This window comes from Onychomys torridus, chromosome 16, assembly GCF_903995425.1.
Source record: "Onychomys torridus chromosome 16, mOncTor1.1, whole genome shotgun sequence".
NCBI lineage: Eukaryota > Metazoa > Chordata > Mammalia > Rodentia > Cricetidae > Onychomys > Onychomys torridus.
In genome coordinates, this window is record NC_050458.1 from 23,782,957 (window position 1) to 23,795,030 (window position 12,074).

The 12,074-nt window shown below is 47.7% G+C and overlaps 1 protein-coding gene across 2 annotated transcripts in view; it reads left to right on the forward strand.

The window, feature by feature from the left end:
• Zhx2 (zinc fingers and homeoboxes 2) overlaps nucleotides 1-12,074 on the forward strand; it is a 153,751-nt gene that overhangs the window by 63,412 nt on the left and 78,265 nt on the right. For both annotated transcript variants that reach the window (XM_036208657.1, XM_036208658.1), the window contains exon 2: nucleotides 5,543-5,616. The gene's annotated coding sequence lies outside the window, so the exon portion shown is untranslated. The remainder of the gene's footprint in view (nucleotides 1-5,542; nucleotides 5,617-12,074) is intronic.

The window sequence follows — 12,074 nt, forward strand, 5'->3', positions numbered from 1 at the left end:
TCCTCTAGAGGATGTTAGTTGAAGAAGACACTTAGGTTGCTGGAAGAATGGCACAGTATTCCAGAAACTTAGGCCACAGAATCAAGGTCAAAGAGACAGTTGCTGGGGAAGATGGATAGGATTACTGAATCCTACCTCAACTTCCATCTCTGAGTAGCTTAGCTAATTTCCCTCAGACCTGGCTATGAGAATAGCTCTTCATCAGAGTTCTGAAGAGGAGAGAAAACATGAGGTCGGGCTTGGCAGGCAGCATTCTCTGTAGTGATGCTCTTTGGGATTGAAGGCTGGTGTTGTGTGTGAGGTGGGACAGCATCTGGAACAGGTGGTTATGACCACTCTTCCAGCTTGTGCAGTGATAACCAAGCTGAGCTCCACAGAAGTAGTATGTAGCGTCTACCTTCTTTGACGCCAAACTTCCTATATGTTGGGTCCAGCCAGAGACCACAGCTCTCTCCTCTGTGCTGTTCTTCTCCATGGGGCACTTTTGGCTCAGAATGCAATACCAGGTTTATCGGAGCAGGTTTTCTTCCTGCTAGAGTTCATATTTGCTAATAAACATGGAATAAGCTACATTAGAAGAAGGCACCCCAGCAGAGGGTGTCTATCTTCTGCAAACCTTTAAAGCACCCCTTGTCTTGACTAGGCAGCTTGAATAGGCCCAAAGGCAAAATGGGGAGCCATGTGAGGAAAATTCTGTCTACAGATTTCTTTTTCCCAGCAGCATTTTGCTCCAAAAGGCCAGTGTGGCAGGAGTTGAGGCCAGGCAGGCAGGAAGTATGCATATTTGAAGATCTGAGGACACTATAGAGTCTTTCGCCCATTCATAGTCTCCTGATGAGTCTGCCATTCACACACAATCATCTCCACCACCCAACATCCCTCCCACACTAGAGGAGGAGGCGGGCTGTGTACATGGCCTTCCAAGGTACACAGAAAGAAGTGATCATTGAAGGCAAAGAGGGCCTGTGCAAGAGCAGCAGGGCTGCCCAGTGCCTTGTGTCTCCAAACACTGTACCGTCTGCCATGCTGGTCAGAACCATTGTCTCTCTAGAAGGATGATGGGGGGGCTGAGTCCACGGATAAACCAGAGCACTGATTCTGTGAGCCTCTCCTGCCTTGAGAGTCCCTGCCAGTGGGACCTCAGCCAAATCACTGAGCTACTCTGTGCTCAAGTGGCTGCCTGCTCAAATAATAACTTTGAATAATAGCAGGTGCGGACACATTGCTTACGCAGGTCTACGTAATACCTCTATCAGACTTCAGGGTGAGATGGTAGTAATTAGTGTAAGAAGGAGGGCAGAATGTGCTGCCCAGAGCATAGGAGCTGGAGCTGGAAGACATCATGAGCCAGAGCACAATGTGACAAGATAGGGTGGGGAGGGGAGAGGGGCCTTAGGTCACAAGGTAGGGGAGTAACATTTATCCAGGAGGAATCTAGTGGCTGCTCTCACCTTGCACCACCTCAACGTGCTGGGATTTAATCACAATTGATTATTTGTACTCCCCCTTTTATACTTTTTCTTAAAAGTAGGAACTAGGGGTAGCTGAAAAGGTCTTAACTGTGAAGAGCTCTTGCTGCTCTTCCAGAAGAGTTCAGTTCCCAGCACTCACGTCAGGTGCATTTACATACACACACACACACACACACACACACACACACACACACACACACACACACACACACACATACACCCACACACATACACACATACACACATATACACACACACACATACATACACACACACACACACACACACACACACACACACACACTCAAACATATACATACATTATTTCTTAAGGGGTTAAAAAGGGAATAGGAACTGGGTTTTACTGATGTCTATCTGGTGCTGAGCATAGAATCAGGCACAGACAGATATCAAAAATGTTCGCTGGCCCAGTAAAATAGCATTTAACATCCCGTGTTCAATTAGTGTGCCTACAGCATAATGTCCACAGTGCAGGCAATTCTGTGCATTAAGAAAATAATGTGGTCATTAGTAGACATTCTGTATTCTCAAAAACTAGGAACTCAGAGCTTTGGGGAACATCAGACTACTCACAACACATGCCAGTCTGTAACAATGCATAGTTCAGGCAAGATAACTTAGTTCCAGTAAGAACAACATCAGTTAATGTGGTGTGATACATTTTAAAATTAAAAACAAAGAAGAAATACAACAGTAACTTCAGAGCCCGAATCATCATGTTTTGAAAACCAAAAGGGTAGTGTGTGTGGAATGACCCCACCCTATGTGGATTTGTGTATGCTTGGTTTTTGAAACTGGATCTAATCCTGTAGCCCAGGCTGGCTTTGACCTCACTATATGGCCCAGGCTGGACTCAAACTCACAGTGGTCTTGCTAGCTCACCCTTCCAAGTGTGGGGATTGCAAACACGAGCCACTACACTCTGCCCTAAGTGGGACAGCCATGTCACACCCTCCCCTCAAAGCTCAGGGTTTGTCTCAGAAAAGGGAGACAGAACAATTCCAAGAGCGGGAAGGAGGAGACGTCTACAGCAAAATAGTATTTGCCAGACACGACACCACAGTTGCAGACATGAATTCACAGTGGCCATAACCACATGCACAAGACCAAGATCAAGCCAGCTTAGAATCCTAGCATGGATGGGGGAGGAGCTCATGAAGTTCCACCCATATCTATGGAACTGTTGGCACCTGATAGTCACTGGGGGAGGGGGAGGGGGAAAGTCAGTGTTCTTCAGGGATGCAGGACCTAAGAAGTGGCCCATGCTCCGTCGATGGTTCTACCTATGCACATATAGGCAGTACTAAGTATATTCAGTGGCATATATATATATATATATATATATATATATATATATATATATATATGAACATGAAATTGAGAGAAGAGAGTGGTAGTGGAGAAAGTGAGTTTTGGGGGGAAATAAATGAGGGATAGATTTGACCAAAATACATTATATGCATACATATAATTCTCAAACAATTTTCTGTGAAATGGTGGAAGTTGAGGGAAGGTAGCTGGAGAAGGACTGAGGTTGACAGGTTGAAGAAATGTGGACAAGTCACAGGAAACCAGTGGCAGAGCAGCTGTAAGCTTTGCCAGGTGAACAACTTTATACAGCTTTTGCATGGGGTTCGGGAAAACCTTCTGAAACTCCATGTGACCACAACGGAGTCAAGGAGGCACCAAGCTAGAGGCATGTGGGCATGCAGTGTGGCGTACTATGCTCCGTTGTCAGGGCACTTTGCATCCCATCCCACAGCTGGTGTTTGGTGGGGCAGAATATTTGTGTGAACCAAGGAAACATCTGCATTTTATTGACATGGCTCCTTGTGTGCCTTAGAGGAGCAAATCCACCACGGAAGCATGTTCAGAAGAACAAATGATGTGGTCAGCTCTCTGTAGCTTTAGGTTCTGCACCTGCAGATTTGATGGGCCACAGATCTAAAATACTGGGGGTTGGGGGTGAACATCATACCTATGCCAAATATGTATAGACCTCTTCTTGTCATTATGCAATACATTACACCAACTAGTGACATAACATTATATCCTCTTGAGCGTCATGAGTCATCTAGAACGATAGAAAGTATACAGAAGGATCTGGGAAGATTAAGTGTAAATGCTATGCCATTTTATGTGACTTGAGCATCCAAGGACTTTAATATCCAGAGAGGGTCTTGAACCAATCCCTTGTGGGTGGTATGCCTAACTTTCAAATTAAGGATGTCGACTGCTCACTTGAGATTGAGAAAGGTAACAATCATGACCTCTATGGGAGTTGTGAACCAACTTTGCCTTTACCCATGAGTCCCGTGAAAACCCACCTTATAATGAGAGTTTGGAAGAAAAACATATGGAGTAGGATGTCACTAATCAAGAGGGGAAAAAATTATGTGTGACATCCCTCTCCCCATCATGACTAGCTAGAGGCCTCTGGTCATATATCTGGACTTGGAATCGGAGAAGAGCTGCCCCCACCTGCCTGAACCCTAAGGCTACCTGGTCTCCTTGGGAAAGGGGAGGGCTCTTCTCAGGGATAGGTAATTCTGTGGACATTGGGAAAGAGATCAGAACTCCTTAGAATCAGAATCAATTAGACACTGTGATTCGGTGCAGAAGTTTGTGTTCCCAGAGGGGAATGGTCCAAGACCTGGGAATTTTGCCAGCTCTTGACGTAACTGAGAAGGGACCCCTGCCTCTGTATTCACGTTCCTCCCCTTTTTGCAATACCATCCCTGGTCTGAGATCACACACATCCCCAACACACACTCTTCAGCAGACTGCTCTTCCCTAGGCCACTCAGACTAAGCATGGCCTACCCGCCCCTCCCCCTTTGATTTTACCTGCCCCACAGATAGTGTGGTAGAAAGGAACACAGTTTCCAAAAGCAAATAGAAATGGATTCAATCCGCTCTACCCCTCACCAGCTCAAATTGCCATGGCAGCCAACTGTTGCTTTGCTTGACCATTTTCTCACCTGGAGAGTGGTCACAGACTTCTTCCCACGATTGAGAGAATAATAAAGCACATTTTACAGCCTGTGCCCAGGAGCCGCCAGTGGGTCTTGTTAAAATGCAAGTTCTGAATCCACAGCTGTCTTCCCAGCAAGTCTCACATGGTGTGATTTTGCTCTTTGCTATTCAAAGGAACACATCTTCAGAACAGCGAGAATCCTGCTCAGGTGTGTCAAGAGCAAGTGTGGGAAGTGTGGTAAAGACCCAGTAAACCCTAACTACAACCCCGATAATTCTCCTTACCCCAGTCAAAGGGTGTCCCTATGAGAACAGAGAAACTTCAGTTCACCTCAGAGTTCAAAGGGAAACAAGAAAAAACAAGCTGGCTTTTGAGGGTCCTAGACGTGGGGAGCAAAGGGTGAGAGCCTCACAGCCATAAGCAGCCCCACATGTGTTCATAAGGCACCCCGACTGGCCGACTGCAGAGCCCCCCGGGCCCAGGCCTCAACTCGCCATCTTGGGAACACATCAGGAGCACGGAGCACACGCCGTATTCTGCCAGCTACAGCTCTCCAGAGGAATTTTCAAAGCACACAGGGTGTGTTTGGCAGGAATCTCTCAATACACTCTGGGGGCTTTTGCTGTACGGACTGCCGTATCTTTTCTGCTTGAGGCCTGAACACTGAGCTTCTCCCTTTGCTGGTACCAAAAAGAGGCTCTGGACAGCCCGCTGCTGGTGACAAGCAAGGATGATTTAAGGAGACTCTAGGTGAAGCCAGAGAAGCCCAAACCCCCTTCCACACCCAAGCGATCTGCCTTTGGTTTCACCCTCCTAAAAATTCTTCTTTGCCACAGGCTGCTGACTCATCTGGGGTTGGGGTCTTTTTTTAACCATTGTTTCTCTAGCTCAGAATTGCCACAAAGCCTAGAGCTTGGGAAGTTGCTTTGATGAACACCTGGGTCCTTCTATGGGTTCATTTTTATCATCCCACCTCCATCCCAGTTTCCCTATGGCTCAGTCCTGCTGGGAGAGAGAGCTGGATACCCAGTTGCTGTACCCTGATTCTCACACCAAGTTTCTCTTCTTTGCAGGTCTCCACACACCGGCTGCTTTGGGAATCAGGCTGCAAGATTCCCAGGATGTAAGCAACACGGAGCAGACACTGGTAAGTGATACTGTGTTTGGCTGTGGTCACACATGGCCCAGGTGGATGTCAGGAACAGGTAGGAGCTGCATGGGAAAGGCAGCCCTGCAACTGTGTTTCCATCCATGGGCACCTGGACACAGCGCAGAGCCAAGCTTCCAGGTGTGAACCTCTCAAAAATCTGCTGGCTTCCTTCCAGGGCTTCCCTAGAAGCCATGAGCCTGCAGGTGGCTGGCTCTCCCCTCTCTGCACAGATGACAGAAACCCAGACTTCCAGGCCAGGGGCATATTTTTAGAGTTAGTTATGTTCAGAAAAAAAAATAGTCTTAGAACAGAGTGCATACTGCCTGGCTCAGCCAGTAGGCAAAGCCACCCTTGCACAGCTAAAATATTAGCCCTGGTAGGAAGGAGCAGGTTGGGTGGAGGATACTGTCAATGCCTTGACCTAAGCAAAATTCCCTGACAAAAGAGATATGCACAAATGCAAGGAAAAACTTAGGTCAATAATGAGTTCCCCATCAGTGGCAGAGTTCAAGGAAAAGTGGGACAAATGTCCACAGAAAATATTGACTTGAGAGGTTTTGGTAAAGCAGTGTTTTACACTCTCTTCTGTGATGACCTATAGAACCTTCAAAGGGCAGGATGTAGGAAGATGGCGAGGACAGAGGAGAAAACTGGAGGATAATGTCTCTTCTTCCGGTGGCCATTGCAGAGGCCACTGAGTGAGATGACCTTGGGTCTCTCCTGTGTCCCATTGTGACTAGCTCATGCGGTACAGCCCTGATGCACACCTGTAATCCTGAACGCCTCGTGAACATGATGGGCAGACAGTACACAAAGCATCATGGGAGGTTTTCTGGGGGATGTTTCAGCCATCCCTCCTCCCATAACACTTCCAAAGAATTTCCTGCTAGTCACGCCATCAGAGGATTTGCTTCAAGATCCTGATTGCGCAGAGTAGAAGAAAAAGCCTAGGAAACATGTAAAGGGGGGCACCCACCACCCTGTTTCCAGAGCCCACAGGAGGCATAGGTGGGACAACCCAAGTATGTAGATGCCAGAGATATGAAGATGGCTTTATTCAGAAGCTTGGGTCCTTTGACAGGGGCAAGACTGCTCCCACAAAGTCAGGTGACCAAATCCCTACCTGCTGGACAGGAGAAAAATGGGGCTCTAGACCCAAATGAGGATACTAGGCAGGAGTGAGATCCAAGATGCAGGGCAGACTATAAGCGACCAGCTGCTGTGCCCTCAGGGTAGTGGCAGAAAGCATTCCCCAGGCCTAGAGCAGTGTTCTCAGCATTCCTAATGATGCAACCCTTTTACACAGTCCCTCATGTTGTGGTGACCTCCAACTATAAAATTGTTTTTGTTGCTACTTCATAACTGTTATTGGTGAAATTATTAAGGCCACTCCATGCAGTTAAAAGGAAGGTTTATTTTGTGGGCTAACTTACAAATGAGGGGATAAGTAGGTTGTAGGGTCTGGCAATGGTATGGCACAGTTCGGCAGTGTTCTCTGGAGAACTCTGCTCGGTCTACCTCCAGCGTCCAGGGTCCAGGAACCAAAGAGATTCCTCGAATCTCGATCCTCGGTCTTCAGTATCCTCTCTCAGCCCCACCGTGTAGGCGTGACCATTACCAAAGCCTCAGTGGGGGTTGGAACTTCCAGATCAAAGCTGGAATGGCTACCCACTACACCCTGTAATTTTGCTACTGTTACAAATTGTAAAGTAAATATCTGATATTTCTGATGATCTTAGGCAACCCCTGTGAAAGGATCATTTGACACCCCCCCCAAGGGGGTCGAGACCCACAGGTTGAGAACTGCTGACCTGGAGGGCAACGCACTATGGGGGCCTGGGGATGGCGTTTTCCCTGTCTTGGAAACGACTGGCCTGGATGAAGAGCCAGTGTTTGATAGTGGTTGTGTGCAGAGTATGTACTCAGCGGAGTCCTGGACACTGCTTGAGGGCAGAAAGGGAGCGGAAGGAAAGGGAAAGAGGAGGAAGGGGGCTGGAGAGTGACTAGGAGTCATGTCCCATGATGGCCTTAAGAGTCTTCAAGCAGAAGCTGAGCTGTGAGAACAAATGTGTCCTTGCATGCACAGGCCCTGGAACATAGTAGGTGTTCAGTAAATGGTGGTCAACTAAAGTGATGTCGAGGGAATTTAAGGATGTGTGCTGAAGGGAAGGGACCCTAGTGGAGACTGCCAGGTTCAAGCCCAGGCTCTCCACCAGCCTTGTGGCCTTGGGTAAGTTGCTGGGGTCGCTGTACTTCAGCCTCCCCATCTGCTACATGGGGGCAGGGACAAACCTTACCCTGTGGTCATAAAGACCCAGTGATGGGTATAAAGCTGCCTGTCCTTGTGCTGGGCAGGGCACAGCAAGGATCTGGTCCCTATTATGCTCATTGAGGGAGTCATGTGGGCTAGAGGTGAAGCAGGGGCTGTAGTCAGAGGCTCTAGTGTAGCTGCATGATGGAACCAGGATGCAATGATTTGCTCTGAGTCCATCCTCCAAAAACAGAGATGCTTTGAGTGGTCTACTGGGTGTGCACCTTTCCTGCTGTCCCCTTCCTGTCTCTGATGCTGCTCCAAAGTCTGTTGCCAGCTGCATGCCCCAGGGATCATGGTGTGGCTCAATGTCCAATGCCCCCTCTCTTACCCTCTAGGGGAGAGAAGGGACCACTTTTACTTTGTTTTCTTTTTTTCCTGTATTTCCTCCTAAGAAGCTATGGCAGGGGCCAGCCTGCAATGTATAGAATGTGAGCTAAAAATGTTTGCGTGTTTTTATTTAAAAAAAAAAAAAAATCACTGCAAACAAAAGATTACTATTCTATAGAATTTTATATTGGTCTATTTTCAGTTGCTATAACAGAAAATCTGAGTCTGGATAACGTATAAAGAAAGGGGGTTTGTTTAGTTCACAGTTTTAGAGACTTAAAGTCCAAGATCAAGCGTCCTAATCCACTTAGGCTCTTGGTAGACACAATCACTATGGCAGGAGTATGTGTAGAAGAGACAATTGGCAAGACAGGAAGCCAGAGGTGAGAAAGTCAGGCTTGTTCTTATCATGTCACCTTACTTTCGCTACAACGAATAGAGGTCCTGAGAGAACTGCATTCATCTCTTCCAAGGATGGCACTCCTGATGACCTGATGACCTTCCATTAAGCCACGTCTCCTAAGAGCCCCACCCATCAGCATCCCTACCCTAGAGGCCAACCTTCAAGCATATGACCATTTGGTGGCTACCCTCACAAACCAGATGATGGTGTATGACCACCATCTATCTGGCCCCTTCCAAGAAAGAGCCTGAGCAGTTATCAGGGCCCACTGGGTTCTCTCAACCATGAATGCACCTTTGAAATCATCCTTCAGTGGTGACTTCGATGACCTTTGCAGCCAGAGCTGTGAGGCCCATAGCAGCTGTGAGCCAGCGGTGGTAAAGTGGGTGGTTAGGACTTGAAAGGCATTGTCTTGAATCTCTCACCTATCCACATACATAAAACCAGCACAGCCATGGTCCTCCAATGTATGTGGGATTATAGGTTTGGGGGAGCAGGTCACACTTCTCAGTACACAGAGCTGAGATTGACCCCAGCAGCCTGGTTCTGATCTACTTTCTTTGCCTCCCCATTGCAGCCATTAGCTCCCTGTGGGCAAAAGAAGTCCTGCCCCCGCCCCCCGATTTGCTTTCCTATCTCTTTTCCACCAACTTTCTGACAAAACTCCTTTCCACTGTAAAAGGGCAAATGAAAAAACAGAAGATCTGTCAGAAACAGCTCTGCCCTAAACAGCTAGAATGTATGTTCTGCCGTTCATTCCTTTGTCCATCTGTCCATCCACCCATCCAACAAGCACAGCTCAGCCCCAGGACCTCATGGGCGCCTACATCTTCGGCACCGACAGCTGCAAGCTCCAAGCGCCTGGACCCTCCAGAGTCAATCTCACCAGAGAGCTCAAAGGGATGCTCACTGCACAGCGCAAAGCACTTGATTAATACTCTGCAATTTGGGCAGCACCAGGCTGTTCCAGCACCCCCACCCAACTCTGTTACCATGACGACATTATTTTAACAAACAGCTCTTTAATATTTAATGAAAATTACACTCTGACAGGCGGGTAAGACCGACTGCTCTACAGAGGGCTTAGAGGGGTCCATAAGGACATCTTTGCACAAAGCCATGAGTCCCCAGATCCCTGTACACTGTGTATCACCAGAAAATGTGGGTGTTCTAGGGCCAGGAGCCACTGTGAGGCCAGACATGGGTTATGCATGGCAATTGAAGGTTGTCGCTGTTTTTAAATGCAGGATGTCACAACGGCTCCGTGAGGGCAAGGTAGCATGATAGCATTATTAAATCCTTCTTTCTACACCAAGCTGCTGACCCACCCCTGATAGCTCATCTGAGGCTGCTGAGTGCCTTTCTGCTTCCTGTGTCTCGAGTCAAAACTGAATTGTAAGACAGCGTGTGCAGAGCCCAGAGTGTGCGCGCCAGGCTGAGAATCAGCCTTGGCCTCCTCGTCAAAGCACCATCTGTCCGACCCAGTTGATTCAGTAGCAGCAGGTGCAGAGATTAGGCGATCCAGACCCCTGCCTCCAAGGGGTGTGTCAAGAGAGAAAAGACCATGCTCTGGCCACCTCCATCACTACATTAGTCTGTGTGCCAGGCACTGTACTAAGCTCTCGTTACAGTCTAGATTCACAACGAGAAAGATAGATGAATAACTAAGATGGAGAGAACAATGTAGTAGCTTCATTGCTGTATGTTCTTGGGTAAGTTCTTTAAATTCTCTGTACCTCAGTTTTCTCATCCATGAAATGGGAATGCAGCACTGTCTTCACTGAGAGTTGCCATGAGGTTCAAAATGCAATAAATACATGAGAGAAAAAAAGAGTATTTAAAACAGTGGGAGATGCCAAGCAGAAAATTGATGCTAAGTAGGACCTCCTTTTCCATGTTACCAAGTATACAATTATAGTATCTAACATGTACCAAATGCTTCCTCTACTCCAACCCCAAGGCTGAGCTGGAGTCGTATGCTAATCTCATTAAAATTTCACAGGCAAGTCTGTGAGACTATATCATCATCATTGCCCTCACTTTGCAAATGAGGAAACTGGGGTGATGTGGAGTCACAGGACCTCTAGATGAGGTCTTAAGAACCATCTAGGTAAGTGGCCATAGGTACCATGGGAGCCATGCATGTCCACAGACAGGGTGGGACTCAAGCGTGGAGGAGCAGTATGAGGGGGAGCCGGCGGCAGCAGCAGATATGGGCTGCAGTTTAAGGAGGAAGCGTGGTCTGGCTTGACTGTTAAAGAGGCAGATTCTTGGCACGAGCAGGAAGCTTGTCTTAAACAAATATGACCTGTTTATTTAGAGTATTCATTGGATTTTTATTAAAATAAATGGGTTGGGAGAGGGAGGCAGAAGGGAGGTATAAAACTTGTAGTTTTCTATTCTGTCTTCTTCAAGATTTCATTGAGTGGAACACCACAAGAATGTCTGTATGGGTGTGTGTGTGTGTGTGTGTGTGTGTGTGTGTGTGTGTGTGTGTGTAAAATAACAGCTCCTGCCAGTTGCTTTCCAGAGCAAAGAGACAAGCAGAGAGAGCAAAGTTCAAATTGTGCAACAAATTTGAAGTCATAGAGTTATAGCATGCTCCAGTCTTTAAAATCCCTTCTCTGGCCATTTCGGTTATTTATTACCATGGTAGTGCTTTGTAACAAACAACCCCATAAGCCTCATAGGAGGACATGTTTAGTCAGCTCCCAAATCTGAAGCATACGATCAGTGGCCTCCCTGGGATGAGATGGCTTCCATATTTAAGGTTAGTTTAGGGGAGTGTGGTCTTGGCTATCCGTGTCACTGAACACTGGCGTGTGCTGCTTGACCTAGGGTGACCTGACAAAAGACGAAGCTGGGTAAGTCATTCACCCTGCACAGGTTTACCAGGGCATGACCTATGACAGCAGGGTAAGGGTCCAAAGAGAAGGTGCCTCGGTTACCGTCACTAACCAACATCTACTCTCTCCAAGCCAATCACAAAGCAGAGTCACAGTGAAAGAACTCCACTGGGTCCGTGTCACAGAGCATGGGTACGGGGGGGGGGGGGGGGGGGGGGTGATGACAGCGCTATCGCCCAGCCGCCTCAGTGTGGTCTCTGTACTTTCAGAGGGAAGAGCCCGAGGCTCAGGACAGAGTGTGGCTTCCAGAGAGGTCCCATTGTGGTAGGGCTGGGTTGTGGACACAAGCTGGCTGACTGTTCCAAAGCTGGTATGCTCTCCCACTTCTGCTCAGTAGGAAGAAGGGCAGAAAAGGGATTAAAATAGAGTTGCTGTTGTCCCTTTGAAACTAGAGATCCAGCTGCCCCTAAGTGAGAGACCATGACTTGTGGAAGCCATGCCATAGTAGCCATGCCGCAGGCCTGGGATCTTGCTAACCCAATGACATCTGGAGTCTGATCTTCAG